Below are 17,326 nucleotides of genomic sequence, written 5' to 3' on the forward strand. Positions count from 1 at the left end.
AAAATGTTGAGTTGCAGTTGAGACAGCTGACAAAATTAAATGCATTCTTAGAGCATCTGTAGTGGGAAAAGCCATCCCTATTCCCCACAGATAACCTCAAAGACTTCCTTGTTGCATCCCCTTTTCCATCTGCTTGCTGTTGGTAGTACATCCCAGTGTCAGGCTGCTGGGTGTATAAGATGGCAATCTAAAACTGGATGAAGCCCATGTCACTCTGATGTGAGAAAATTCATTCAGCTGGTAGTTTTCAATAGAAGTGATGCTATCTGGTCCAGAGAGATCTCTTTGCCTATGCCCATATATACAGCGGCATTGTTGCAACACAAATAATAGTGGAGGCACTGTATGGTGAAAATGTATCTTCCTTAGAATAAGCTTCCTCCTTATCACAGATAGTAATATAACTGTATTATTCTGGCTTTTGGAAGTCTGTTCTTGCAAAAGAGCAACTGCCCTCAGTTCCAAATGGCTTCTGGCATCAGCTGGCATTGTTCAGTGCTCTGTAAGAGTGAAGCTCTGTGGGAGCTCTCCCAAGGGAGGATGAGGATGCTCTGATGATGGTAAGCCCCCTGGGTATCTGGCTGCAATACTGCTCATCCACAGGGTCACGACCACAATGTGATCCCAGTCCATGGTGGGGTATGCTGTGTGCTACCAGTAAGGAGCCCTGCCTCAGTCTACAGTGCACATTTCTTAATCTACAACCATGTAGAGGAGAGACAATACCATCTACTGCCTGATACCTGTGCGTATATAACTGTGCATACTTTGAGTGTTTGCATAAATGTTTTAGAACCCCATTATATTACTAAAAACAAACAGGCTCCAAAAGTTAGAGAAAGATGAAGAAAATATACTGTACTGAAATTTTCAAGTTCAATGAATCTGCTTTGTGCAAAAATCACAGCTAGCCAATCACAACCCCAGTATTCCCTTTGATGCGTATAAAATGTATTTTTAATTTCACCAGGCTGCTGCTCACTTTTATTTGAAAGGATATTTGAAAGACTCTCTGGGAATTACTAGATTCCCTAGTTTTGCTACTTCTGTCAGATCACCTCTTAATTTTCTCTTGTGTAAAATACAGTCTGGACCTCCTGAATCCTTCCATAGAGTGACCTTTCCTTGTCTCTGGACATTATCATCACCTTCTAGATGTCTCTCTGACAGTCTGATTCTTTTACAGTGCAGGAACGAGTGTAGCCAGACGTTAACAATAGTACTGAAGCCAGCACGTCCCTACATTTACAAATAACATTATAGTGTTTCTGATTACAAAATATTTATTGCAGCCTCTACTACAAAACCATGTCTCTGCCTGTCCTGGCAAGGCTTCATGCTCTACCAGCAGCCTTATTTAAACAGGGGCTATTGGGACTGCCAGTTATTTTTGAGCAGAAGAGATGACAGCACCACAAAGCATCCATGACCTGACTGCTGGAATATCTCCTGTTAGTGAATGGTCCTTGTTCAGTGCTGGCTTCTCACTCAGAGCTTTGTGTTCCCCTCACCAGATGGATGTTGGCAGATGGCAACACTGTTTTGCTGTTTAATTATTTAAAATGCTGCATACAAATCTACCTTTGGCATTCAACAATAGAACAGGGTGTTTGTTGTCCATATCCTATCTTTGATAGGTTGTTTCACATATTTCTCTCTTTATAAGACAGTGGAGATGGTTCTGGTTTGGGTACTTACACACATGCCCTGTTCTGCGGTGGGTCTCCCATGCAGGGGGTTTCACACTTGCTGTTTTGGACTGGGGCTACCTGAGAGACAGTACCTGGCTGTAAATCAAAAGGACAGTCCATCATCTTCACTTACACAGCCCCAGAGTCCTGCAGGTTGGAAAAGACCTCTGAGATAATTTAGTCTGACCTTTAACTAAACACTGTCTTTTGAACCAAACCATGGCACTGAGTGACACGTTCAGTCTTTCTTTAAACACCTCCAGGGACTCTACCACCTCCCTAAATAGCCCATTCCCACCTCTAGTCACCATTTATCTAAAAAAATTCTTCCAGATGTCCAACCTGAATCTCTCCTAGCACAGCCTGAGGCTTCATCCTCCTGTTGCTGGCTGCCTGGGAGAAGATGCTGACTCCCACCTGACTACACCCTCCTTTCAGAGAGTTGTAGAGAGTGATAAAGTTACTCCTGAGCATCCTTTTCTCCAGGCTAAACACCTCCAGCTCCCTCAGCTGCTCCTCATTTAACTCTCCAGGCCCTTCACCACCTTTGTTGCCCTCCCCTGGACTTGCTCCAGCACCTCAGTGTCTTTCTTGAAGTGGAGGACCCAGAACTGGGTGAATTATTAGATGCGTGGCCTCACCAGTGCTGAGTACAGAGGAAAAATGTGTTTGTGTGTTCATCTGAAAGGTCCCTTTGCCTTCAATCACCAAGGGGCAGAAATCTGTCTTTTCAAGAAAAGCAGGAAACAATTTTTAGTAGTAGAGATTATTAAAAATGGTTGATATTTGAAGCTGTTGGAAGAGTTGGAAATGATGCCAACTTGTTACTGACCTTGGACTGGGGATTGTCCACTCTGGTTCTCAGAGCCACCTTCAGTAGAACTGGAGGCACGAGTCTGGACTGTAATCTCTAACAGGAGGGAAGGAGCTTGTCATCAACACGAAGTGATGTGTTTGATTTTCTCTGAATCAAGTTACTATTTTTACAAATTTTTGAGCTTCCATCATCTCCATCTAGCCACTAGTCACTAGCCACTAGCATTAAGTTTTTGCCAGTTAAAAAATTGCTATAAGCCTCTTGTTTTCTTGGATTGATCAAGGGTTTTGTGAACTGCAGAATGTCAACAGAGCCGTAAAACTTCATGTCCCAAATCGTTCTCCCACTAGAGGATCAGGACCCCTTCTGAATCACACCTTGATTTCATGTAGCCCCAAACTGCCAACTGCCTGATCATATCAGGCTGTCCCGGTGCTTGTGCTGTTGGCTGCACGATGAGCCACTCCCAGCATTCAGGGCTTGGCACACTGGTCTGTGCAGAGGCAGCTCTGCATGAAAGGGCTCAGATCCTCAGGGTGAAGGACCTGTTGTGCTCAGGGCGTTTGGTTCAGGGAAGAAAGAATGACTGGGGAAGTGGGAGGGGAGGAGTATTTCAAAGCACCACATCCTGCTAATTGGCCAATGGTCCACTGAGGAATGAGAAGGGAGGAGATTATTATGTGCTACTGTGAGGCATTAGTGTTGGGGAAAGAACCCCTTGGAACAGCTTTGATGGCAAAAACCCTGAAGTTAAGCAGCAGAACTCCAGTTATCCTGTAGATTATTTTAAAAGGAAACGCAGCAGCAACAAACACATTAATACAACTTAGTGAGATAATAGCTACCCCAAGCTGCACTTATTGGAAACAATTGGCAGAGCCTGGAATATAAGGAATTACTTCCTGCAGCAATTTCCTTTTATTAAAAAAGCATTTAGAACATTTACAGGCTTTTCATTTCTTAAGGATCTATTTTTAACTCTGTGTTCTCCTGAAAGATACAGCTCAGTCCATCTGAATGCATGGCTAGGCCAGGTGGAATTTGCTGAGAGTACAGATGTTTGCCAACCCAGCATAACTGCAGAGGCTTTCACTCAAAAGATGCTACTGAAATCTTCTTAAGGCAAAAAAATTCAGGCAAACCACCCTGCTTTCCAACCTAGGCACAGAATCACAGAATTACAGAATGAGTGAAGGTGAAAGGGACCACAGTGGATCATCTGGTCCAAACTCTCTGCTCGAGCAGGGTCATCCTAGAGCAATTCAGTTTCTGTCCATATCTGCACAGCAAGGTCAATTCAAACACATAGGTATAAAAGTTCAGTCCTTCAAAAAGGCAGATACTTAAATGCTGTGTCCTCATTTCCAACACAATTGGAAATAGTTAAATCTTCAAGATACATTCAACTTCAAAGCATCACTGAAATAAAAATCACAACCACCTCAATTGAAGGCCTAGTATTCATTACCTGTTGGGGCTACCAACAGCAATTGTGAGTTGGCTTATTTTTATTTGTTTATTTAATAGTACCTTGGTCCAACACAGGGATTTTAAAAAAAAACTTTGTTTCTGATATAATTGAAATGAATTTTCATTTCTGTTTTTTTTTCTCATGTGAGAAAAAATTTATAAAAAAATTATTTGGGTCAAAATTTGGGTCAACTAAAAATAAAACATTTTCATTGTAGAAACAGCAGGCTACATATATTTTGATTTAAGTAGCCTTCTAGCCTGAGCATGAGTTTGAAACAAAAATAAATTGAACATCCCCTTTAACTAATATGGAGACAAGACAATTTGTTCTGGTGTACCCCCTTTTGTTTTGAAGTGGGACAAACTGAAACACTCTTGATATGTGACACAGTTGCACAAATGCTTCTGCCCAAGCTTTGATTTTTTTGTTATGAAGCGAAACATTTGCCCATCTCCAGCTTCAAGACTTTAAAGAACAAAAGTCCATTCTCTCTCTTTCCTGCATGGATCATCTGCACAGGATTATCTCCTGTGGGTTATCTCTCTAAAAAAGCACGCCTTTGGTTATCAACGGCAGGGTGGGATGAGGTGTGCATTCCTGTGCAAAGGGACTCCTTTCTGCACCTCCGCTTGTTCCCAGAAGCATCCCCATGCCACCTGGGCAGAGAAAGGGCTGCCAGGACAAGGTGGTAGTGCTCAGAGGGGACAGAGGAGTGTCTGTGGAGTGCCTGTAGAGCCTAGTGTTCCACAGCCCTGCTGCGGCAGCACTGCACCCCCTGCCTCTTCTGTGGTGGGGCTGAGGGGGCTCCATCAACACTGCACTGGTGAGCAGCGAGGGCACCAGCCAGCAGGACTCCCCCTGCTGCAGCTGGGATTCTTCTCTGCCTGCATCCGTGTCTTGCTCCATGGAGGTCCCAAACCTTCTCTCTTGTTCTCTCCCAGGAGGGAGCAGAGGCCAAAGTACAGCTTAGGTAGGAGAGGCCCAGCAACATGCACCGAGTCATTTCCCAGATATGATATGAACTATCACAGGAGCCAGCCCGGCTGTGAGGATGGAATCAGGGACCACGAGGTACACAAACACAGCACCTGGATAGTGCTGGAACAGCATTGCCAGGTCACTCTTTTAGGGGTGTGCTACTCCAAAGAAAAGCTTTTTTTTTCTCATCAAAGGTGACCTTTCCTTTGTGTAAAGTTTTGTTGTAACTTTAAAATTGGTATCTTGAAAAAAAGTTGATCTGATATCTATTAGAACAGACAATTTTTAGCTACCTACTTTAGCTTGAACTGTCTCTCCTACTTCTCAAATCAGTTTCTTTTAGAGAGGGAGATTATCCAAGTGGTGAAGAAGGGAATGAGAAGCTTAGTAACACGTTCATTTTATTGTCAACAGCACAACACTGCTCCCATCTTTACAGTCATAACTGGTCAGCTAATCAGTGTGTGTGCCCAATTATAACTTGCAAGAAGCCATGTATCTCATAAAGAATTCAGTTGATTTTCAATATTTTCTAAAGTCTTGTTAATGAACAATGCACTTTTTACAGGTCTTTCATCAAGGAGTTAATAACTAGATGAAGGTTCCCTTTTCATCAGTTTCTAAGTGATGCTCCATTCGATTGAAGAAGATCAAAAATTATGATCAGAAAATAAAAAGGAAGTTTTAAAGGCAGTCTTTGTACAACACTTTAACTGTCTCATTCCTGTTATTTCAGAAGTATTTCACTGGGTTTCTTTCAGGCTTAAAAAAAATATAAAATTCTTGTGAAGTGCCAGTACTTGCCTTCTTCTTACTTTAATTTTAGAAACACTTGTGTTAATGGTGGGCAAGATACCTCTGCCAGATAGTAGCCCAGGCCTAAGTGAAAGCAACACCAAGGATAGCAAAACTATTCAGATCCTGCCATTGTCTACTATACTACCTGTGCTCCTAATCTTACATCCTACCCCGTGCCAGCCTGCAGAGTGCCATCCCACTGTGACCCTGACCCATCTCACTGACACTCCATCAGCTGGGACTGGGTGCAGGTGCTCTCTGGGGCTCTACAGGCCAAGGGAGGTGGGGAGAGAGGACAGCTGTCATGCAGAAGTTCCTTTATCTTTAGTGCAGGAGAAGAATATTGTCCTTCTGTGTTTAGTTTTACCTGAAAATTTCCTCTTTTCTTCAATGGTCTCTTGAAAGCCCTCTGTATAAATTTCCTATCCCTGGCTCATTTTGCCTTTTTCCATTTGCTAAGCCCTGATTGACTGCTTTTAATTAGAAATGGGCAAATTTCCTGTGAAGATGTGAGATGCTGCTTCCCTGAACCCAGCTCAAACATGCACCTGCTTTGCTGAGCTCTTCACAGCACAGCTTCACCATTTTGTCCCCTCTCTGTCAGGGGAGCCAGGCACCTCAGGCATGCACTCCCCTCTCCCACCCTTCCATCTCACCAGGGTTCACTCCCTGTCTGCATCCCACTCTCACTGCAGCATCCATAGCAAAACCCAGTATAATCCTCCTGTTGCCACCAAAAGAAGCTCCCTCTCTGAAATTTCCTGCAGTAGTTAAATGTTGGGCCCTTGTCCCCCGGCAAAGATTTGCTTCATAGTGGGTCATTAATCTGTGGCAGCTAATAATGAGTGTTTGATGCAAGCTGGCATAACTAATTAAGACACTGGATGCTGTCATACAAACATCCAAATTATAATTTCTGTACAGCGAGAGATGTAGCCATGCCTCTCCCTTGCAGAGGGGGAAAATGAGGCAGTACAGGACCAAAGACATTTTGCCATCTTGAGCTATTCCGTCCTGTGGTTTGAATTGTTCCCCTGAAGTGAGTGCTGGCATTTAAGGGAGGTTTCAATCTAGGAGTAATTTGGGTTTCCAGAACTCAGTATTTCATAGCTTGTAATCATCCTACATGGTGAAGCCTGCAGAGAATCAGAAAATTATGCATTTAGTTTTAGACCAAGTTTATTGAAGCATTCTTCTTTAAGAGAAGCACTGTACTTTTGGGCACACTAAGAACACTCAAAAAAGGGACATTTTATTGCAGGTGCTTTGCACACTACCTTTGGAAAAAGGGTATAGCTAAACAGGGATTGACACTAACACACATTTTACAAAATGCTTGATCCCACTGTTCTAAGGAGCAGTTATCTTAATATCTGATTCTTAAAATTGCTTATCTTTTCAGCAGGATGTATAAATAGATCAGCAGAAGAACCAGCTAATGACTCAGTCTTGTAAATTAAATGGAATTTGTTATGAATATGATTCATCGAAACTTTCCTAACAAATCAATTTGTTTCAATCACACTGTAATTCAATAATAACATTTAGCATTTGTGTGGTGCTTTCAACAGCTCATGAACTTTCCAATCATTAATTGTCTGTGTTTCACAATATATTGTGAGCTGCTGAGTTGGGCTGTCTCTTGTTTATAGGTGAGAACACTGACATCCAAAGAGCTTAAGGAAATGTTTCAGCCTGTTCAAAGTGTTGAAATTGAAATTACTGTTTTACCTTTTTTGGTATCTCTCCTCAGACATGATGCACAGTGGTGTCTTGGAGTCCTGAGCATCCATGATGGTTTTGGTCTGTCATGGTAGAGCTAGCATTTAAAAATCATCCCCTTCTGTTGCAGAGCTTGACATCCCCTGTTTGGAAGCTTTGCTCACCACCAGGGTGCTTATCCAATATGATCCTTCTTTCTACCTTCCCCCATTTAAAGGCTGAGCTCTGGAAATCCAGTGTCACTGTGTCTGCACTCATGGACAGTCTCCCTTGCTGCACTCCACGGACAGATCCTGCTCTGTCCCTAACCTGCCCGCTTTGTCCCCTCTTCAATGACAAGTTAACACATTCCTTTGGCAGCTCACATCTGTCCAGCTGCTGTGAATTTCAGCCTGAGCTGCTCATCAAATGAATCCTACAGATTCCTACAGAATCCAAATGAATCCTACAGAAGATTGAAGCATTGCATATCACATACAAGCAGGCCAGAATAAGGGCTTAGCTTTCAGGTAGTCTGTGCCTTCAAAATGGACATGGATGTCATATAAGGATTTTTAAAAGCAAGGAAGCAGAAAAGCTACCTAATGATTACTCGTTTCTAGTTCAAAAATCTTAAAATACCCCAAAGGCTTCTGTAGGACATATGAAACTTTGATTTAAGTGAGATGATAGAAGGTGAGCTACTTCTGGATGTAAAGGCACAATTAAGACAAGCTTTGTCCCACTCCCATCTCCTGTGTTCACCTACAAGATGATGTATGAAAGGTGGCTACTGGAGTGCTGGTTGTTGACCCCTGTGCTGTATCTGACAGCACCATATGAAGAGGAACACATGAAGCTGGTTACACACACAACTGTGGGAATCTCATCTGAGTTTCTATCTATTACTGTGCAGCACTGTAAGCCTAGAAGACCTGTTGCAGTGCTCCAACTACCATAATACAAATGAGCCCAATCTCGTCTCTTCTTTGAAATCAGGATGTGGTCTTTAACAGTTATCTTGCACTATTAAATTATGGAACTCACAATGCTGCAGAGGCCAAAAGCAAAATCATCTCCATGATCTGTCAAAATAAAAAAAAAAAGATAATGGAAGAAATTGTCACCAAGGGCTACAATGATGTGGATAGGTTCTGTAGCTCAGGGACTCACTAAATGCCAGACTTCCAGAAGCTGGATCTTGCTAGTGGAAAAAGGTATTTTATATATGCCCATTTACTTATTTTTCAGGTGCTTGCTAGAGGTTGTTGTCACAGACAGAATGCTGAGGCAGACACACCTCATGTCTGACCCTGAATAGCTATTCTTGTGTTATGTTTTCCATAAGGATTTGAGTGGAATCCTGGCTAAAAGGGGTCTATGACTCTAAGAAACTGATGGTCATGATGTCAGTGGAGTAAAGAAAGAAAAGCTGTCAGTGTGCAAATAATAATTTATGAATCATCATTCACTGTGTCACGTGAGAGGAAAAATATGGAGGTTTATTGCCTGATTTTATTTATTTTTTAAGAAATCCCTAGTCCCACCTCTCTAGTTTTCTGCCAGTGCATATGGTCATCTTCAGTCAATAAAGGCTGGTGTTTCCATACTCGAGTAAGGCTCTACCTGGAAGTAACTAAGGACTAAAACACACATAGAAATCTTGATTACTGTGTTTACCCCTTACCCAATATCTACCATTTTGAATTGCTGATGCACAGCATTGCTGGCTTCCCTTGGTTTCTTGTCTTCTTTCTTGCATCCTCTGTGCTGAGCATGGTATCACTTAGAGTAGAAAAACATGTTTGGCTCCCTGCCTATGGCAAAACACTGAACTGATGTCTGGTGCTTCCCACTGAGACCTTTTCACTATAAACTTCACAGTCAAATAAGTCACCTTGATGCCGATATTTGTCCCTGTTCCCTGATGCAATGCATAAATCATATTGCTGTTCCTTATCAGCTTGTAGCGCTTGCTTAATGGGTAGCTCTGCTGCTTCAGCAGGGAATTAGCCAGAACAAAATTACAGTGATAAAGTAAGGAGAGCAAGCATCCATCAGTGGGTCAATTAGTAATGTTAAAAAGGAAGCTCTGAAATAACTCAAACGGTAAAACACTGGTTCTTGTGCACATGTTCAAAACTGTTGGTTGGTGAATACGAGGGAAAGAACAAATAATCAAGGATATGTTCTTTTTTAGATACATGCCAAAAACCTCCCTTTAATAACAGTATCTCTCATGGCCATAGCAGCTTTTATCTCTAAACTCTTTAGATTATATCTGCAGTCACTTTCAGTGAAGCTGGATTTGAAGCCTACTCTCAGTTCTTATCAACCGTGGACAAAGCTCGACGTGCTGACACCAAACAGGCAGACCTTCGAGTTCAAACCTCCACCCATAAGTCACTCCTCACCCACTCACCAAAGAGAAGTCAGACCCCATTTGCACTCCTTGAAGCAGCAAGAGGTTTCCCAGGCAGTGGGATTTATCAGGGCCATGGCAGGGCAGCTGGGGACAGGTCTTTGCAGAGCTCCTGAGAGCCCATCACGCCTCGGTGTGCTGCAAACTGCCTGGAGTTCAAAGCCTGTGAAACAACACCAGCTCCTACTTCCCACAAATCCAGCTAGAGTGCTCTAAATACCCCTAAAATGGTGTTTTATAATCACTGACAAGGACTTCCCTTACATGGAACCTTCATCATATTGTTAGAAGGATTCAGAGTGACAATTTTATTCCAAGGGTACCGGTGACAGCATGTTCCATCAGTCAGCATTGTGATGCTGGAAGGCAAGGAAATGGTCAGCCAAGGACAGCAACATTCCCTGGAAATGCCCTGCACACCCCCTGCCTCACTGCAAGAGCAATGGAATCGCTGACATCAGTGAGGAGCTCAACCTGTGTGTGTCAGCATGGGGAGGAGCAGATTGGTGACATAATTTTGGTTGCAATAAACTTCTGGGGGAAAAGAGGTGACTTACATAAATTTAAAATGAAGAAAATCAGCTGTCACATTTTCACCATAGAGGTACAGATAATCAGGAGGCTCCCTAAACTTTCTCCAGCACAAAAACCATTGGAATTGCCCCTTTGTTGAACAGCTATTTTCCACAACACTGTTCATTAATGTTTTAATTCAGAACTCTCTACACTCCCAGACCCTTTAAGTATATAAATGACCTGAAATTTAATTGCTAATTTAGTAGACTATAAGAATAAAATCAGGAGTTTAATTTCCAAGCTACCCCATGGTTATTATTCATTGCCCAAAAGCATCATTAACATAGCATCAAGACTGACACAGCAATGCCATGTACATTCCAAGATATCAAATGCACTTGCATTTAAATGGCTGGAAACCAGGAAAGAGTGAGTTATGGCAAAATCAATGCATACTCTGGAAACAAGCTAAATCCACAACTTCTGTAAATTAGTATGGCTCCAGTGACTGTAACAGAGTTACCCCAGTGTAGGCAGCTGAGGGACTGGTGTCTGTTTTTTCCGGGCATCTGTATGAGATGACAAGTACCTGAAACACTATAGTCTCTAAATGTCGAGCAACTTTAAAATCAAATGAATCAAGTTGTTGGTTATGTGATAGTGGCAATTACATTGAGTGGTTTGAGATCAGGTCTTTGTCAGCAGTAGTGAAAATGAGCAAACAAAACCATTGAATGCTCCTATAAATAGCTTCAGAAAAAATAATACAGTATCTTTGTTGAAACATCAACTTTTGAAATACTTACAAATTGTCAATATTGCTTCTAAAGATGCCAGATGTGCCAGAGATGGAATCAAGCATCATAAGTCTACTAGAAAAAAATCAGATTAGAAAATAACCTGAGAAAACCTGGGTAGTCTCTGCAAATACGATGTGCAATATATATCACTGCTTGCTGCAGAAGAAAAATTAAGAATTGTTACTAAGACGTTCAAGTAAAAATATATTTAACCAGACATTCTGGACACACAGGCAACAATTTTAGTCATGTCTACCCAGTGAATTACTTGAGCAGGACTATGAAGATCCTGGTCATCCTCACGGACTGCCCCATGGCAGCAGGGCTATCGTGGCTACTAACTTGCAGATACAGCAGCTACTACCAGCACCAACCACTAGTCCATGAGGAGATGCAAACTAGTCCTCTCAGAAGCTCAGGGAGTTCATGAAAAACCTGCTAATTCCCGCATGTTCAAAAATGCCTTAGCATTATCTGATATTTTTTATTCATTTTCTTAATAAAACTGCAGGTGGTTTGCTGCAGCACAGCAGTTTCCTCACAAAGCCATGAGGAAATAATAGGGAAACCATACTTTTTCCCTTGTTTTGAATACATGCATTCATTTTATTGCAAAACTTCCTGCTATGGTTTCAGAGCTGCTCTTTGAGTGGAAGTTTTTGGCCCTCTCAGCATTTTCCTCTCTCTGTTTTACTTTTGTCTCTGCTGAGACCAGCACTTTAAAGTCAAGGGCCAGGTCTGGGCAGAGGCTGTGAGGATGGACAAGAGGCTGGGGAGAGCCCTGGGAACCCTGAGGAGCTGAGTTCATGGGCCTTTGCAAGGGCTCTTTTCACTCCTAGCTTGCTCTGGGACAAGCTAGGCAACTCCTAGTTATCAAAGATATGATGAAGAAATTGTCCTTTCTCATTCTACAGCCTGTCTTATTTTCTTTTTCCCCCCTTTCATTTAAATCGCTGTTTCCTACAGTTTCCTTTTGGTGTGTCTTTAATCTTAATTTTAAATGCCAGCATTTTTTCTTTTTCCCCTGTAACTCCTCACTTTATAGCCTTCCCAAGTCAGTAGCAGCCTAAATTTAATGAATTCCTGAAGGTCAGACGAGCGTTTGGAGACCCATAGTTTGTGATGTAAAGTGAGGACTGGGGAATAGCTTCCATGCTACCCCTGCCGCTGCAGTTGGCAGTAATCAGCAAACATCTAATCAATGGGAACAGTAGCACATTCATGGGCAAAAGATATTATCTTGGCATATAAATAATGAACGCCTCTAAAGTACTCCCAGATGTTGGAAACAAGATTCCTTCTGGGCATGTGAAGAATTTGCTTAGAGGAAAACAGAGCAACCACACAGAAGTAGAGGGCTGTTCCAGTCTTATGAAGTTCTGTTTATGAGAAAGCTCTGCTAAAAAAAAAAAAAAAAAAAAAAAAAAAAGAGAAGAAATACCTATATGTCTTGAATCAGCCAAAGCTGACCTCACATCTGCCAGATACCTGTAAAGCAGACAATTGATTTTATCTAGGGTAGATCTGCAAGATTGTCTTTCAAACAAAAGATACCCTGCTTTCTTACTATTGCCAAATATTCAGTTTACAATCAGGTTTTCAATATGTCCTGGAATCCAGGCTTCCCTGAGAAAAATGAGCTTTTTGATCTCATAATGACAACATTCCATGAGATAAGGCTACAAGAAAAGAAGAACAATTAAAACTAATTATTTCTGATAAGAAAATGCTTTAATTCACAGTTGAAGCAAGTAAAAAATTTTAACTCTAATAACTAGTGTTTTGAATTTTTAAAGAAAATCAAAATTCACAGAAGGTTTGCAGAGTTGTGGTAAGATTTCCTAGCCTTTTGGCTCACAAGGTATAGTTCATTTACACAGCTTTCTTTCTTCCTTGCTAGGGACCCTAGCCTTGCTGCTCCAGTACAGCTGCTCACTGGAATATATTACTCATGGCAGAATGGACCAACAGCCTCTGAATGTCTGACCACAAGTGATCCTTGCAAACACAATCCTTATATTGCCAGCCAAGTAGTTTTAACAGATCTCATTTAATCTGCAAATGTAGAAATTGTTATCAGTGCAAATTCAGCATAAGGTATCAGTGAGAAAAAATGAACTATTGTTTAACCTTGTACAACACAAAAATAAAAACTAGTCAGGGATGTCTCTCCATGCCCTAATAGACAGAACTTGCCTCAAAGGCCTTACCAAGTCAATGATCATTTTACCAAGACCTGCTCAATATCATGTGCCAGGATGGGCACAATCCTCAAGTAATGTGACTTCGCTTTAAAAGCCTCTTCATGTTTATCTCTCAACAAAATCACCACAATCTTCAGAAATCACAGTGGCAGGGGTTTGTTAAAGCACAACCTTTTTTTCTATAAATGAAAATGTTGATATACAGCATTGAATATCAAAGGTTGTTGAATTTTGTCAGTCTCTTTCCATGCTGGAGGGCAATGAAATGATGGGAGTTGCTTCTTTTCCTCTCAAAACCATAGAGGAAGGGTTCATCTGTCAGATGAAATACAGAACTGCAACAGAAAGCAAGTTCACAGAGCAATGAGTGTGGGAAGGAGCAGGACTCAAACCAGCCTAACATGGTGGGGACAAAAGCCCTGATGGATACCAGATCTATGGGCATTGTTACCACAATGAACATGATCCTAATGCCACATTTGAGAGAACTGACTGGAGCCTGTGCAGTCTTTAGAGGTCACTGAGCTTCTTGCACTTCCAGTAGACGGGGCGTTACAAGGCACACCCTCAAACAGAGACTGTGATCAGACCCTGCAGGGATGTATGTACATCCTTTATCTCTTCTGAGAACTTCAGTGGCTTCAGCGAGGAAAACTCAGAATTTTGAAAGACTTTTCTGGACTGGGGTTTGATTTGGAATGGCAACTCCATTTTGTCACCTCCTAGTGTCAACCTCTCGTTCATCTCATAGTAACTAAGGAATCATTAGCAGCTACCAAATCTCTGCTTTCTCCCAAGAAGCAGACACCTAAAGTAACAGAAAAATTACAATTCTGTCAAATATAAATAAATCCCAAAAAATTCAAGCCATTGTGAACAGATGGTTCTAGCATAGGGCTAATTTCTATGGAAACCTCTTGGTAGTGCCTTCCTGTAGGACTCTGGACAAGTTATTTAAACCTCTTTGTCCTTGTTTTTTTGACTTCCATAGTCACAATACTTGTCTCATAAAAGAAGCATGTGCTCTAAACAGTATTTAGAAAGTGCCAGGAGGTTTTCTGAAGGAATGTAATTGTGAATCAATGAGTGTATTGTCAGCACCTCCTTCAAAATTCTCTGGATCTAAGTCAAGCTTTATATATCCCATCACAGGAGCCTCAATGCATGCTGCCCCATGGAAGAAATGACTGTCATCAGTACACTGCCAATTATTTGACATGCAGAAGAATAAATACTAGGTAATGGTGTAATGGTTGGGAATGTGTCACAGGCATATTTCCTTTGCTGGAATAATCTATAGGTGGCAAGAGGGCCTCAAAAATAGTTCAAAGACACTCAGGCACAAGACTTGGGGTTGTGGTTTGTATTTTTCCCAGCCTGAACTCTCGTGACCTGGAGTGCAGAGGACAACCTCTGACAGCAACATGAGGAGTGCCCTGGCTCTGAGGTTACTCACAGCAGACGTGAGGGGATTAGATCCTGCCTCTGTTTGTGCTTCAGCCTCCATCGGCACACCTGGGGCTCCTCTCTGGCTTGGGGGTGCACAGCCAAGCTCTACCCCTGCCATATATCAGTCTGAGTTTGGGGCTTGCCTCAACCATCCTTGTTGCAGTGCTTCCTTTCCAAGCAGCTTTAATCCTGGCAACAGGACCCCCTGGCCAGCCTGGCAAGCTGATGAAATATTCCCCAATTCCTTGTCTACTGCTGAAACAACAGCATTTCACTACCACACAGAAAAACAACAACAGCAAAAAACAAATTAAAAAAACCTCAGCAGATTGATTTAGCTGTATCAACCAGTAATTTATTTATTAGAGAAGCTGCTATAAGCCATACTGCAAATGAACTTTTCACTTAGATAGGAGAATTTCATAGTACAGCGGTACTGGAAGTCCTTTTCCCACACCTGTGAATACACACACATTTTGTGCAGCTGGGGACATATTATGGATCTGAGCTAAAAGAACACCAGAGCTATGGTTCTGAATGTAGTTTTGACATAAAAATTGGTCATTTTGAAAGAATTTTCTCTGAAGAGCCTGTTCAGTCTATCTCTGCCCCCCACCCAGCACATTGTGCTTGTAAGGAGAAGATACAGGTGAAGCCGTTTCAGAAAAAAAAGCCCTGACTTTTGTGTACTTCCATTTCTTTTATATTGCTAGATAATTTGATGTGACACATGGAAAAAAAATATAGTGTTTTATCAGCTCTGTGTTCAAGCAGGTGGTGCTGTATTTTGTATAAAGGACAGTGCTTAATTTAAGATTTCTACCATAGCAGCAATTCTAAATGACAGCATTTGTATTAAAAGAGCTGCTCTTCCCAGCAGCACTGTAATAAAAATACTGAAACAGTAGTGATATTATTATAGATCTGCTCCACTAACAAAAGTTCTACTGTAAGAAAATCTCTGATTTAGAAAAATTCTTGCCGCCTTTTGTCAGTGATAAATGTTCCCTTGGTTTCCATACCGGTGCAATTTAATCCTCATGATTTGAAGGGCTCGCAGGAAAGCAACTGTGTACAGTAAAAGCCCAACATGTTGTAAAAGCTTCAGTGAGAGCAAAGGTGACAAAATGGGTCCAGGAGCCGTATTCAGGGTGACAGTGCTGGGAAACCAGCTGGGAGCCAGGATGTGCTTACTAAGAGCCCTTTGTGTGCACTGTGTGTGTGTGTGTTTGTGTGTCTGTCCAGCGGCAGGAGGGACATCCTCCCACTCTCCCCAGCCCCCAGGCAGAGGATGCAGTGCCCCTCTGCAGGACAGGTCCCTTTTGCCTGGGAGAGGAGTTTAATTCACTGCTTGCATGAATCAGAGGAGAGCAAACATTCTATTAAAACATTCTATCTAAAACAGTCTGCCCCTGAAACCAGCAGCTTTCCCATCACTGGTGATTCAGCAGTAAGGACTGGTGTGGCTTCATCCCTTCTCCCCCATCCACTCCACCCCGCCAGGGTCAAGGATGGGGCTGATATTGACCTCTCTCCAATAAGATGGCTTGAGAGGTCCTCTGCCCACAGACTGCATGGGAATGCTTTTCAGAAAACTATCCAAGATGAGAAATGACTGACCTCTGTCCCGCTCCATCGATGGTAACATACCCAGTGCAATCGGAAGCCGCAGCAAAGTCATTTGTGCTCTGCTGTGTGTTGCAATAGGACTTGGTTCCAACCAAAGTGACTCTGTAAGTCCAAGCACGTTTCTGGTGGGCCGGACGAGGGGCTGGGAGAGACGTTTTGTGCCAAAAGTTCATTCATCCTTTCTCCTTGTAGTGCATCTAAGTGATTTTTTAATTACACTAATGTTTTTCTCTCATGACATTGTCTCACAGGTCACCTTGCTCTCCAATTACTGCTCATGTAAGGAAGTGCTTCTTGACACTGCCCTCAATTTTTTTCACTTTATTTTCACTTGTACTTAGCTGTGATGGAATGAAAGTACAATATACAGCTGAAATTAATTTAGAATTCTTTTAAGAAAACCCATTTCTCTCTATTTTTTAAATTTTTTCATTTGGATCTCTATATTACCCTCACAAGCTTCATGTCTTAGTTTTCAAATTACCATTCCCAATTATTTCCTGAATCTGTCTGGTGCCATAGTATTTTCTTTATAATATGGTGACCAGAAATTGATGAGTAAATTGTTTCATCTTCCTCTGACGATATTTTGAGCACCAGTCTGTACAGGAAACAGTCTTTCTTTTGAATTAAATGATGCTGGTGGCCTACCTGAGATCTTCTGTGGCTGAGAGCTAAGTTTAGACACACACTGCAGGCGGTGAGGAGAAAATTTAAACAAAGGATGCATGACCAGACTCAGAAGTGGGTGCAGGACACCACAGGTCACTGAGCTCTTCTCATTTGTCACCTTGCTCAGTGTTCACCTGGTGCTTGAGAGGGACTTCATGGGGGTAAGAATCAAAAT

The 17,326-nt window shown here is 42.0% G+C and overlaps 1 long non-coding RNA gene across 1 annotated transcript in view; it reads right to left on the reverse strand.

Moving 5' to 3' along the window:
• Positions 1 to 16,514, reverse strand: part of LOC110475946 (uncharacterized) — a 99,000-nt gene extending 82,486 nt beyond the window's left edge. Inside the window, exon 1 of the long non-coding RNA XR_004147777.1 lies at positions 16,471 to 16,514. This is a non-coding gene — a long non-coding RNA (uncharacterized LOC110475946). The remainder of the gene's footprint in view (positions 1 to 16,470) is intronic.
• Positions 16,515 to 17,326: the final 812 nt, after the last annotated feature.

This window comes from Lonchura striata, chromosome 1 (assembly GCF_046129695.1).
Source record: "Lonchura striata isolate bLonStr1 chromosome 1, bLonStr1.mat, whole genome shotgun sequence".
Lineage (NCBI taxonomy): Eukaryota > Metazoa > Chordata > Aves > Passeriformes > Estrildidae > Lonchura > Lonchura striata.